The sequence below is a fragment of the Lactuca serriola genome, chromosome 3 (genome assembly GCF_051521515.1).
Source record: "Lactuca serriola cultivar US96UC23 chromosome 3, Lser_US96UC23_V15, whole genome shotgun sequence".
NCBI classification, from domain to species: domain Eukaryota; kingdom Viridiplantae; phylum Streptophyta; class Magnoliopsida; order Asterales; family Asteraceae; genus Lactuca; species Lactuca serriola.
This window is the reverse complement of record NC_136410.1, coordinates 184,964,760-184,977,736: the sequence shown is the minus strand read 5'-3', so window position 1 is coordinate 184,977,736 and position 12,977 is coordinate 184,964,760.

Below are 12,977 nucleotides of genomic sequence, written 5' to 3'. Positions count from 1 at the left end.
ACTAGGAATTGGACCTAGAACTTCGTATGCTTAACCTACAACCACCAAAACATAGGATTCATGGAAAAAATGAGTTTACTACTGTAAACTCATGTGTTTAAGGTAGTAAACTCCCCAAGAACATCTTCTTAGACCATAAACACCTTTCTAAGGTGTTTAAGTGCCCTAAACACCTTCCTATGCTCATAAAAGTGACTAAGACCTTACATGCATGAGTTAGAACCACCAAAAAACAAAAGAAATGGACCAACATGAGTTTACTACCGTAAACTCATGTGTTTACGGTCGTAAACTCCTCAAGGAGTAGTCATAGGCCATAAACTCCTTAAATGGCCCATTTTGAAGCCTTAAACCCTTCATAAGCCCTAGAACTGAACCTAGCCTAATTCCACAAGTGTTATAAGACCTTAAAGCATCAAAGAACACACCATCCATGAGTTTACGGCCATAAACTCATGGAGATAAGGTCTTAGGGCCGTAAACTCTATAAAGAGTTTACTCTTGAAGAGTAAACTCCCTATCTAGGCCATACACACCATTAGATGTTACCCGGGACACTCCTAGCACTTGACCAAAGTGTTTTCCGCATTTTAGGATGCGTGTACGTGTCTAATTAGTATTATATTTACTAATTATATGTAAAAATATGTCATCATATGCTAATAGGTCACTAAGTGTGTTCAAGTCTTTACTTGACACCGAGCACCTAACCGGCACTTTCGTTCGATCCGCTTACAACAGGTGAGTTCATACCCCTGAATTAACCTTTTAAATGTTTTTACATGCTTTTATGGGGGGGGGGGAATACAAGTTAAAATATGCTAGTTATCATATCAATCACATGTGATTGATAACCCGCATGCACAAGGATTTATTACACTGTCAGTTGTTTTATCAAGTTTGGTACTATAAATGGTTTTCCAAAACGTTTTTACTTGACTCTCGCGCTGTATATTTTACTTCAAAACCAGTTACAGCAGTATTTGAAACAAAGGTTTTCTTCATTTATATTGTTTTATCATAAATTACATTCAAAACGTGTTTATGAAAGGTTTTCAAAGGATTTCTAAAGGTCTTCAAACTTATTTTACGAAAGAATACCAAGTCATGATTTTCTTAAGTGTAAAGGTTTTCCAAATATTTCATCAAAGTTTTCTCCCATGTTTTATACTTCTACTTCGTTAAATGTTTCTACTTAGTTAAATGTATGCCTGTGCTTGTATAGTTATATAAATAATGTTTAAAGGACTTAGGAAGGCTAGTTCGCCCTATTTCATTTTCCTCATTTGGATGTGGTCTGGTGGGATCAGATATCCGTCCGAAGGTCGTTTAATCATTAATTATAATTATGTATAAATGTATAGACATATAGGTTTACATCGGCCAGTTCATTCCCCTTGGGTAGCAAGGGCATCCTGCTACTCGTCACTCATAGATCAGGGACACCAGTAACTATTATAAGAATAGTTAGGAAGCTCTATTCACTCCTTCTAGTACGTAAATTCCAAAAGAGTCATTTCAATTGTGAGTCGCTATCATTAGTCCAACACTGACATCAAAATTCACTGTTCGAGATGCATCCTCAAGACACGGATCTCCCCATCGTCGAGTTGGTAACCAGAGTCTCCTGTAGGGAGAGCGGACATTGTGTGTATAGATCTATACGGGATTGACACCCCCACACCCTGACTGCTAGCTACAGTCCACGGCCTACCAAGCCAAGGGGTGACAAATGTCATACTTACACCGACGCTTGTAGGGCATCAAGTACTCTAGTGTCGATCAATATGGTTACGAGTATCTCCATGTTTACCTTGTAATTCATGGCATTAAGGTAACGATGTTTAACACTGTATGCTGGAAACACACTCTTAGAATTACAATTTGTTTTAGACCTTGCTAGCTGTATCTTTCATTTGATACTGTCTGGGGTCTGTGTCCACTGTTTTAGACCTTTCTAGCTGTATCTTTCATTTGATACTGTCTGGGGTCTGTGTCCACTGTTTTAGACCTTGCTAGCTATATCTTTCATTTGATACTGGCTGGGGTCTGTTTTCACTGTTTTAGACCTTGCTAGCTATATCTTTCATTCGATACTGTTTGAGGTCTGTGTTTCTCCGTTTTAGACCTTGCTAGCCGTATCGTACAGTTGATATCGTCTAGGGTCTGTGTCTCCTTTTGTTAGACTGAGCCAGGCATGTCGTTCATTCGATACTCTCCTGGAGTCTATGATTTCTTTGCCTTAGTCAGCAGTATCTTCTACTGAGGCATATGTTATTTTCCCCTTAGTAATTTTACTAGTGATACTCTCCTACTTTCTTTAAAGTCAAATACCGTATTTTGGTAATGATAATATTTCAGGGAAATTCTCTTTAAAACATAACACTGTTGGGTCTTGGTAGAAGACTACTTTTATTTAGAAAATATAGGATTTTCTGGAAAGGACTCTACTACACCGTCGAATCTAAACTACTACTTTTATAAAGTTATTTGAATAAAATGACACTAAATACTTATGAACTCATCAGCATTTATAAAAAAGCTGATACTCGCTTTCAAATAACTTGTATTCTCAGGTCAGCTATAGACAGGTACATTCCAGGAGCTTTTGGTGAAGACAGTTTAGTACCAAGCTGCACCTATATTATTACTTGTTATAGTTTGATGTTTGTATGAAATGTAAACCATGTAAAACTATTACTATTAATGCAATGGTTGTTGTACTTTGATTACTATACTGCATATGTTGTGATACTTGACATGACGTCATCCACCCCAGAACGTTTCCGCCATTCCGGTTTTGGGGTGTGATATCAAAAAATAGTTTTTATAAGTCCAAAACGGTTTAAGATAATGATTCTAGACCAATTCCAGCACCAAAACTCGAAGATATGTTGTCCGGGGGTCCAACTCGCCGAGTGCATGAACCAACTCGACGAGTTGGTTGCATTTTGCCTTGGACTCGTCGAGTCCATGAGTGAACTCGGCGAGTCTGCTGTCCAGACATCAAGATAACTTTGATTTTTCAACAATTGCATCAAGTATATAAGAAAACAAGCCTAGGCTCTAATACCACTGATGGGTTTTGAGCATTCTAACACTCCTATGGTGTACATGCAACTCTATAAACCTTGGATCTATGTTTTCTCTATTATACATGCAAGTATTAAATATTCCAAGGTTTCATCCTAACTAGCATATTATAAAGCACCTATACTACAAAGTTCTAGATATATGTCATACCTTTTGATGTAGCTTAATGTATTCAAGCTTTAAGAGCTTATCCCCAATAGTGTGCAAGCCTCAAGTGGAATCACAAATCACCAAAACACCTTGGAAGAACTTGAGAGAATATGTATGCACACTAAAATCGGCCCACTCTTATGTCCTCACACACTAGTGTCATTTCTTGTGCCAAAGACCTCTTTATATAGTATGGAGGATTAGGGTTACATTCATGTAAACCCTAATACCCATGACCTTTCATTTCATAGGATCCATGGGTTAAAACTCCATGGACTATCCATGATAGCTTAGCCCAACCTAAATGAACTTGGCCCATTCCATATATATATATATATATATATATATATATATATATATATATATATATATATATATATAAGAGTCCATATTTAATTAGTTCCTTTTGATCACTTAATTAATTCTAAATTAATTCTTGATCAATACTAATTAAATAATATGATTCCATATTAATATATTAGAACTTATAATTTATTAATATAATCATAAATATACTATTCTCAAAAGACTATCCATATAAATTGTGTCGGTGAAGTGCAACCCAAATGGACCATACCGACTCGGGTCAAGTACATACCACATATAGTTATAGACTTAGACATTAATCCAACAATAAGGTGACTTGATATGCCATCGAGTGACTTGATATGCCACCAAGTGACTTGATATGCCACAAAGTGACAAGATATGCCACCTAGTGACAAGATATGCCATTCGTGAGGATGATGCGCCGTTATGGGGAAGATGCGCAACCTTGGAGTTAAGATGTGCCATTTTAGAAGGAGGTGGTGCCAACTTGGAAAAGGATGCACCATCCGTTGACCAAGATGTGTCATATACATGCCTGATGTGCCATCTTGATGCAAGGATGCGCCACTTGGTTCCTTGATATGCAATGATATCCCTTAATGAGTCGTATGCTATGAAGTCCTCTATAATGCTCAAGATTGTCTAAGGATGCCATGAAGTTGAAGATTCTTATGGAATACACCTTGATGTGCCACCGTGATGGATGAAGCGCCACTAATGTTCATGATGCGCCACTATGGCTCATAATGCTCCATCATGTGTGTTGCTGATGCTCATGGGTTGTATGACATGGATGAATATCCTAGAAGATGCTGCATGACGGATTGCGATTCATTGACACCTTTCATGGGCCAAATGGGTTTGTCCCATTAAGGTTTTAGGTCTGATCCCTTAAGTATTAATGGGGATGAATGCTAATTCATTTTGTCTTGTGTGTTTTTGTATCCTTAGTGAATATGATGAATCTCTGTAGATTGTACTTGTAATCTCTGTTTGAGAACTCTATGAATAAAGAATATTTCCCTCTTGTCCCTGGACGTAGGTTACATTGACTGAACCATGTAAATACTGTGTCTTTGTGTGCTTTTAGTTTCATGTGTTATCCGTATTACTTTCTAACAATGGTCATCAGAACTTGGTAAGTGACATCATATTTGTTCTGAGTCTTGACAAGTATGATCTGTTTCCCAAACAACCTTCATTTTCCTTACTTGCCGAATAACCGAGTCAATTGTGTCACTAGAACAAATATATCTTGTAGCCTGGCATTCCTATCTTATGTATCATCTAATCCTCCAAAATTTCTTCTACTATGTGTTCGAATCAAGACCATAACTGGTGCCTATTGCCAATTGGACACCCGTGCTTCCAAGTTTTCCAAATCTTCATATACGTCTTTAGGAAACTTAGATGGAAAACCATGTTGGTGATGCAAGAGGCCGCGTATATTGTTTTTATTGAATCTAATTTTACTTGACATTCATGTTGTTTGAATGAATAAAAATATTAAGAACACAACTTGCTTTTATATTCGAACAATTTCGTTGTGTTTCGTAAAGAATTACTTAACGAATTTAGTTTTCAGTAAAACGTTAATTTTCCAAATATCGCCTGCCACCTTGGGCTTCAAGAAAATATTTTAAGAATGAAGCGACAAAAAAACGTTAAAGATTAAATTCAGATTCGGCAATTAGAATCTTCATCAAATATGAGTTGACAAACGTGTTCAATAAATTTGGTGTTTATTTGATGAACTGCAATAAAGAAATCATTTTTTTTTATAAAAATAGATACTTTTGAAAACTTCAAAAATTTATATATATTTGAAAGTCAAAAAGAAACTTTAAGCAACATCGTTTTAAGGATCCTATGTTAAATAAAATCTAAAAAGTTGGCAAAAATATGATATGGGGATTAATTGCAAAAAATGTGGACATTATGAAAAAAAATGATTTCTTTATCGTATTTTTTGCCATATATTGGCATGCCATGTAATCGTCATATTTTTTTTTCATCCTACAAACTGATGAGTGTTATATTATATTTTACTTTTAGTTTTCTATTTTTAATTGAAAAAATATAATTATAATAAATTAATAAAAAGAAAATACTTCATTAATTAAAAATAATACATATAAAATTAAAAACATAAATAAAATCATAACGGAAACATAATAGAATAGTATGTGACGCCTAATCATCGTTGCTCGTCATGTCATCATAATCGTCGTACGAATCTTCTTCAAACACATCCGATTCGTTATTGTATCGTCGAACAACTCATCTTCAAAATTAGCGACAACGGGATTCACTAGTGAAATTGAAGATATGTTCCACCAAATTAGGACGAAAATTGTGGCGTCCAACTTGGTCGAATACTTCCTCTCTGTTCCCCATGTATGCCGAAGTAATAATACATACTCCTTTGACATTTGGTATATTCCCATTATCATTATAGCGGCAAATCGACTTCTCACTCATCTTCTATAATTATATTATGCAATATGATGCATACGTACATCTCCATCCTACAAAAATTGGTGAGTATCATATTATATTTTACCACACTTTTATTTTTATTTTTTTAATTGAATAAAATATAATTATATATATATATATATATATATATATATATATATATTCACAAAAGTTTAGCAAATAGTAAAGTTGCGGTGTTTTAGATATTTTACAGTAAACTTTTCAATTGCTACACTTTTGATCCCTTATTACAAAAGTTTGTGTTCTTCAAAATTTAGCCACAATATTTTCCACACTTTGGAAAGTTTAGTCCTTGCCGCTTTATTGTAAAAAAAACGATCCATGGCGAAGCCCGATGTTTTTTACAAGTTATAATAAATTAGTAATAGGAAAGTACTTCATTAATTAAAAATAATACATACTAAAATAGAAACATAAATATAAAAACATAATCAAAACATAGTAGAATAGTACGTGATGCCTAATCATTGTCGCCCGCCACGTCATCATAATCCTCATTCGAATCTTCTTCAAACAAGTATGATTCGTTATTGTATCGTCGAAGAACTCATCTGAAAAATCGTCGACAACGAGATTTATTTGAGCATTGAAGATGTGTTCCACCAAATTAGGGCAAAGGTTGTGGTATCCAACTCGATCGAATACTTCCTCTCTGTTTGTCATGTACGTTGACGTACTAATACCGACTCATTCGACATTTGGTAAATTTTCATTTTCTTTGTAGCTACAAATCGACTTCCCATATATTTTTTATAATTATATTATGCAATATGATGTATGCGTACGTCAGGCTACTTATTCTTTTTTACTCGAATGATTGTGCCAATACCAAGAGTATTTGTCAACGTATCTTTAGAACATCAACAACTCGCTCGATATCCTTCCTAGAAGATTCTTTGGCCAACTTAAACTTTATTCAGCTTTCATGATTTGGACATGAGAGCGATTTCAAAAATGTGGCTAACTCATGATATATCCCATCAGTAAGGTAATACCCACGCTTGTATGATGTCCTATTGCTTGAAACAACACATCATACGATTTCCCAAGGTAGATGTCACTGAATATCGATGATTGGTCTAGAACATTGATGTCATCATTGGCACCCGTTAGACTAAAAAGGCATTCTAAATCCAAAGATCATACGACACCCCTAATTGTAAAATTATTGTTGGTTGCTTCTGATCTCCTCGTGTAAATTGACCGCACCATGCATTAGGGAACCTTGACCACCCCCAATGCATACAATCAATACTACCAAGCATTCCAAGGAACTCATGCTTGTTTTCATGTGATGTATATAGTCGGTTGGTTTTGCTAAGTGTAGGCTTGTGTAAATAATGAGCATGATAGATGATCATCATAGCTTTAGCAAACTTGTATACACAATCCCGTGTTGTTCACTCTGACATCCTCAAATACTTATCCCATAAGTCCGGTCCTATGCCGCATGCTATCTGACGAATTCCTGTTGTTCATTTTTAAATTATGGATAAACCTTTCAGACCTCTTCCATCAATCTATTGGAGTAGGTGTCTACGGTCATACCTAAATTGGTCAAGGTTAAAACTAAATTGATATAACTTTATGGAATAAAAGTAAAGTCCTTTTTGGGTTGCCCTAAATAACTAGAAATCACTACAAATGACATTAGAACAAAGATAAAATGATTTGTTACTCTATCATAAGATTAATAAATTAACTAGTAATAATTGAAATTGATTAATTATTAATCAGAATTAATCTTGTATTAATTCGGGATTAATTAGAATTAATTAAAGGTGCAAAGAGTAAATTGTAATTGCTCATAATTGAGCAATGAAAAACAATTCTAGAACCATCCATGGTATGGTCGTTTTGCCATGGATTCTAGGGTTTCTATAATCCTCGTAGATATGATAAGGATAACTACCTTAAATAGATAAAAATATGAATATTTTATTATTCCATCATGGTTTATCCTGGAGACTCCCTAGCTATAAATACCTCCCCTTGGGCATCAAATTTTGTGGTTCTTACTTGCCACAAGGTGGAATATGTTTTTCACAAGTTACATCCTCTCTCCTATTGTCTTTCTATTGTTCTAGGGTTTTAGGTGTCAACCATTAGAGACATTCACACTATTAGATGTCTGTTTTTTCATGGAGCTTTAGAAGACTTGAAGATATAGTTTGTTATATTCGACTATAACAAAAGGTATGTATACTGATCCTTATAAATTTTGATTATGCTTGGATTAGTTGATTATTTCATAAGTATGTTGGTATAATGAGAAAATGCCATAGATCCTTAGGTTGCATGTACCCATAATTTGTTTTATGTGAATTCTGTTGTGCAAATATTTTTGATGTAACGTAGACAACTCATCAGTGGTATCAGAGCCTACGTTTTTCTTTTATATGTGCCTATATGAAACTAATAATCAAAACTGCAGAAATCGGGAAAACCATGCTAGTCACATGCACGACGATCCTATGTGCCTGGCGCGGTGTGCCCTACCTGGCGGGAGTGCTTATGAGATTTTGTTGCGTTTTCGAATTGTGAGATAATTACTAGTTTTAGTTATTATTTGAATTTCTTCAAATCTGAACTTTGAAAGTAGGTAAGTAAATAACCCTAATTTGAAAGTTGAGGAACAAAAGGAACTAATATTATTTAATTATAAGATTAATTAAGATAGTTGTTTAATCCCAAAAAGATTTAATACAATTAGTTAAATGTTTAGTTAACATATAATCATTAAATCTTAAATGGTTTAAATATTGATTAATTAAAAGTTAATTAAGTTAATAAGATTTAAACCTTGTATTCTTAAAAGGTTTCAAAATACACCCTTACATAATTATTATAAGAGTATTTAATAGTATATGTGATGAGTTAAAAACTAACTTGAAGATCGATTAGATCTTTAAAACAGGTAAAATAATAAACGAGTAAACAACAAGAACACAATAATGGATCAAAGAGTGTCGAATGATTAATCAATAATCCTCAGCAGAGCTCGATAAAGAACTTCTACTGTAGAGGATTTAGGGTTTACAAGAACGATGAAGTAATAATCTGTGATCTATCGTAATCGCTATTGTCTTCTAGATCGTTAACCTAATATGCATGCAAGCACATTAATTTATACTAAACCCTATCAGCTCACGGTTGGACAGACCCAAACCGGAGTAACAAAACTTGGACTATTAACCGAGCCCAATGGACGCAATACATCAAAAAGCTACGCTACGCTACCCAACAATCTCTCCCTTTGCGTCAAATTGGAGCGAGATTACTTCTTCTTCATGCTAGGGCCAGCAGCGGGAACCTTCTTCTTTACAGTTTCACACAGACGAGAGATGAGCGCGAGGATTGTCTATCTGAACCGAATGTACCATTGTATCATGTCGTCAAAATACTTGATATCATCCGCTGAATTTTCCTTGCATCTGTGGATGATCCCCAGCACATGCTCTAGACAAGCAGTGGTATAAAGATGTTTATCAGCTAAGGCAAAGAGACATTTCTGTCCTTTACTCCTAGTGAACATGACCGAGTTTCGCCTCGGGTCAATTTTTCCCATCTTCATCTGGTTTAGACCACTGGCCGAGCCAACAGGAGAGATCTTCGGTTTCTTCTTGAAGACGGTTGCAATCTCCTGATCCATCAGTGCAACCTCCATGATATAACACACCAACATCCTTTTGAGATGGTCAATGATCGGACCATATTCAGCTTCGTTGGTCAGAAGGATGTTGTGCAGAACAATCCAATCATGTGGATTGAGGTTCGGTAGATCTGCTAAAGAAAAGGCATGTTCGGTTTTTGCAGATCCCCTGAGCACCTTGAACTGAACGTTGATAAACTTCCCTTCAGTGTACGGTTTCAAGACCCGAACATTGATGATCTTCTGAGCGCTCCAGGTTTGATATTGAGGTTGAGCAGCCTTCAGATAGAATTCAATCAAGTCCCGATCAACCTCCGGATGAGGATGAGGGAACTCAGCAACGTTGGCGAAGGCGTGAAAGATGAACGCCTTTCGGGTAAGTGGCATGTCGAACTGAGAGTCGACAGAATTGAAGCAGTCAAATGAGATAACTGGTTCAAGCCACAGGATGCTCGGGGTGTCGATTGCCTCCTTTATCATCCTCTCTCGAGTCCAAGCAGGAAAAAGAGTTTTCCCACTCTCGAGAAGATCGTGGGCTTCTTTCTTTTTGCGTTCAGCTTCTTCAGCTTCTCTTGCCACATGATCACTTTCATCTGCATCATTGCGTCGACTTTTGCGTTTCAGCAAGTCAGCAATGGTTCCGTTGTCTTCTTCCTCTTCTTCCTCAGCAACCTTCTTGCCTTTGTCTTTCACACCCGAACCGAAGGCTTGGCCTACAGGAGGAGGTTCGGTTGTGTGAGTTGCCTTTGAGGAATGAGGTGGTTGCGATCCAGACTCCTTTTCTCCCCCTTGTTTCGGATTGGACACGAAATCGGGTAGCCCTTCAATTTTGCTTAACAGATCTAGGGCAGGAGCGAGCTTTTCTGCAAGGGTACGCCTCACAGAATGATTAAGGATCGGATCATGTGCTTCGAGGATGTTAGATATTGCTGAGTAGACATCCGAAACACACGTCTTGATGACCTCCCTTTCGGACCGAAGAGTGTCAATATGTTGTTGAGAATTGGAGAGTTGAGCACTCTTGACCTTCAGGGCAGTGCTCTTCTTTGCCAAAACATTCATCAACGAGTTCTCAGCAGCCAGATCCTCTTGGAGTTTAGAGAGGCGCTCGTCAATAGAGGCACGAAGGGCAGAGTTGTCGTCTTTCAGAGATTGACGAAGTGTGGCAAAGGACTTCAACTCTGTAGAGACAAACGTGGCCAACTGTTGAACAATTGGTTCCAACGTAGTCTTGGTGGCATCTGCACTCTCCTGTAAGGACTTTAACAGGGTAGAGGCATCAGAGAATAGTTAATCGACTTTTTCGGTCGCAGCCTGGCAGGCTTTCGTAGAGGCATCGATGGTGGTGGTGGCAGCAGCGACAGAGTCTTGCTGAGCCCTTGAGAAAGCATCAACAATCTTCTGAAGAGCAGCTTCAGAGAGGGATGATTGAGAGGTGGAAGAAGAAGCAATGAGCAAGTCGACCTTGTCATGTAGCTCCTTAAGATGCTTCTTTGTGACCGGAGCGTCATCGTCATCGTGACTCTGCACTTGAAACGGACTTTAATAGATCGAATCAAATGTCATGTTTTCCCCGCCAAGGAAAGGGTTATCTCCGTCAGAGGCATGACCGGGAGATGGTGGTGGTGGTGAAGCTGGGGGTGTAGTGGTATGAGTAGGTGCAGGTTGGGTGGTTTCGGGTGTAGGTGTAGGTGTAGGTTCGGTTTGTTGGTGGCATAGGGATTGAGGTGTTTGGAATGTGGGTAAAGGGGTTTATGGTGGGAATGGAAGTAGGAATTGTTTGAGTAGGAGAGGGAATTGGAGAAGTATGGATTTGCATTTCGGGGGTAGGTGATCTGGGTGGTGTGTTGCCCCTTGGAGGTGTGTTGCCTCTTGGAGAGTCGTCAGAATCCGAACTCTCACCCTCCGACTCACTTGAAGAGGAAGCGATAATCAGCTTTCGCTTTGGTTGTGTCTTTCGCCTCTTCTGCTGCGGGGACTGAGCAACTTTAGTGGGTTTCCTCTTCCTAGGAGAAGGGCCTTTAGCCCCTTTGGCCACCTGTTTCCCTTTGTCTGCCTTCTTGCCTCTAGGAACAGGCTTATCAGCATCGTGAATTGATTTCAGCATCTCCGGCGTGAGATCCCTCGGACCAGACCGCTTGAACTCTTTGTAGGTCCGGATGATCCTGCTGTCAGCTGGAACATCAGCGTACATGGTTTCCGGAATGGAACCATTGAATGGGAATTTTGAAGCATCTGAGACGATGATCTTCGTGGTATGAAAGGTACCAATCGAAGACATCGGTGCGCCGGCGACAGTGGGGATATTGTACTTGTCCATCCCCCACTTCGTGATCAAGGTCCAAAACCTGGCATACGACACCTCTGAATGTCGTGAAGAAGAAGATAAACTTTGGATGAGTTGTTGCCAGAGAACAAACCCATAGTCGACATTAATGCCATTGTAGACCCCATATAAGATGGACAGGAACAGTCGACTGGAACCATCTGAACCAGAGCTTCTTTCAGAGAGACCTTTGAATAGCATAGTGAACATCCCGTTCCACTGTGGCAGCAAGCATGACTTCTTGAACTTGGCGACGGAAGTAAGCACCTCCGTGTATCCCATATTGTAGAACATATTGAACAGGTGCCCCATGGGAATTGTCTCTGGATTAACCCTTGTTGGATCAGCTTCAAACCCTAACAGAGAGCAAAAGCGTTGCTTGGAGATAGACGCTTTATGATGAGAAACGTCAAAGAAGATCCTATCGACCACTTTGTCGTAATGAGCAGTCGCATAGATCTGCGACAAGAATTCCATGGGCACTGATTCCACCCGTGATAGTGCAGGAGCAATTGGCGAATACTTCAAGCAATCGATGATAGCAAACATGTAGGAATCATAGACATGAGGGGTTAGATCGATAATCAGGCATTATTGAGGGCGAATGGGAAGAATGTGGGAAGTGGCGTGCACAGAGGATGAATCTGCCATTGTTGAAGAGAGTGAAGAAGATGATGAACAGTTAGGGTTCAGGGAATTCTTGCGCTCTGGGATTCTTGATTGCAGTAAAGAGGTAAATGGTAGATGATGTCGCCTTTTATACTGGGGTTTAAGGAGAGAGAAAAATCTTCCCAAATCTTCTATCGAAATACGAAGGGTTTTTCCGGAATTTGACTGATGCGTGACAGTTAAGGTAAGCGATGATCACACATGAGAGAGAGTGTCAGCAACCCTTCATCTTATCCCTTTAAAGTGTAACGACATCTT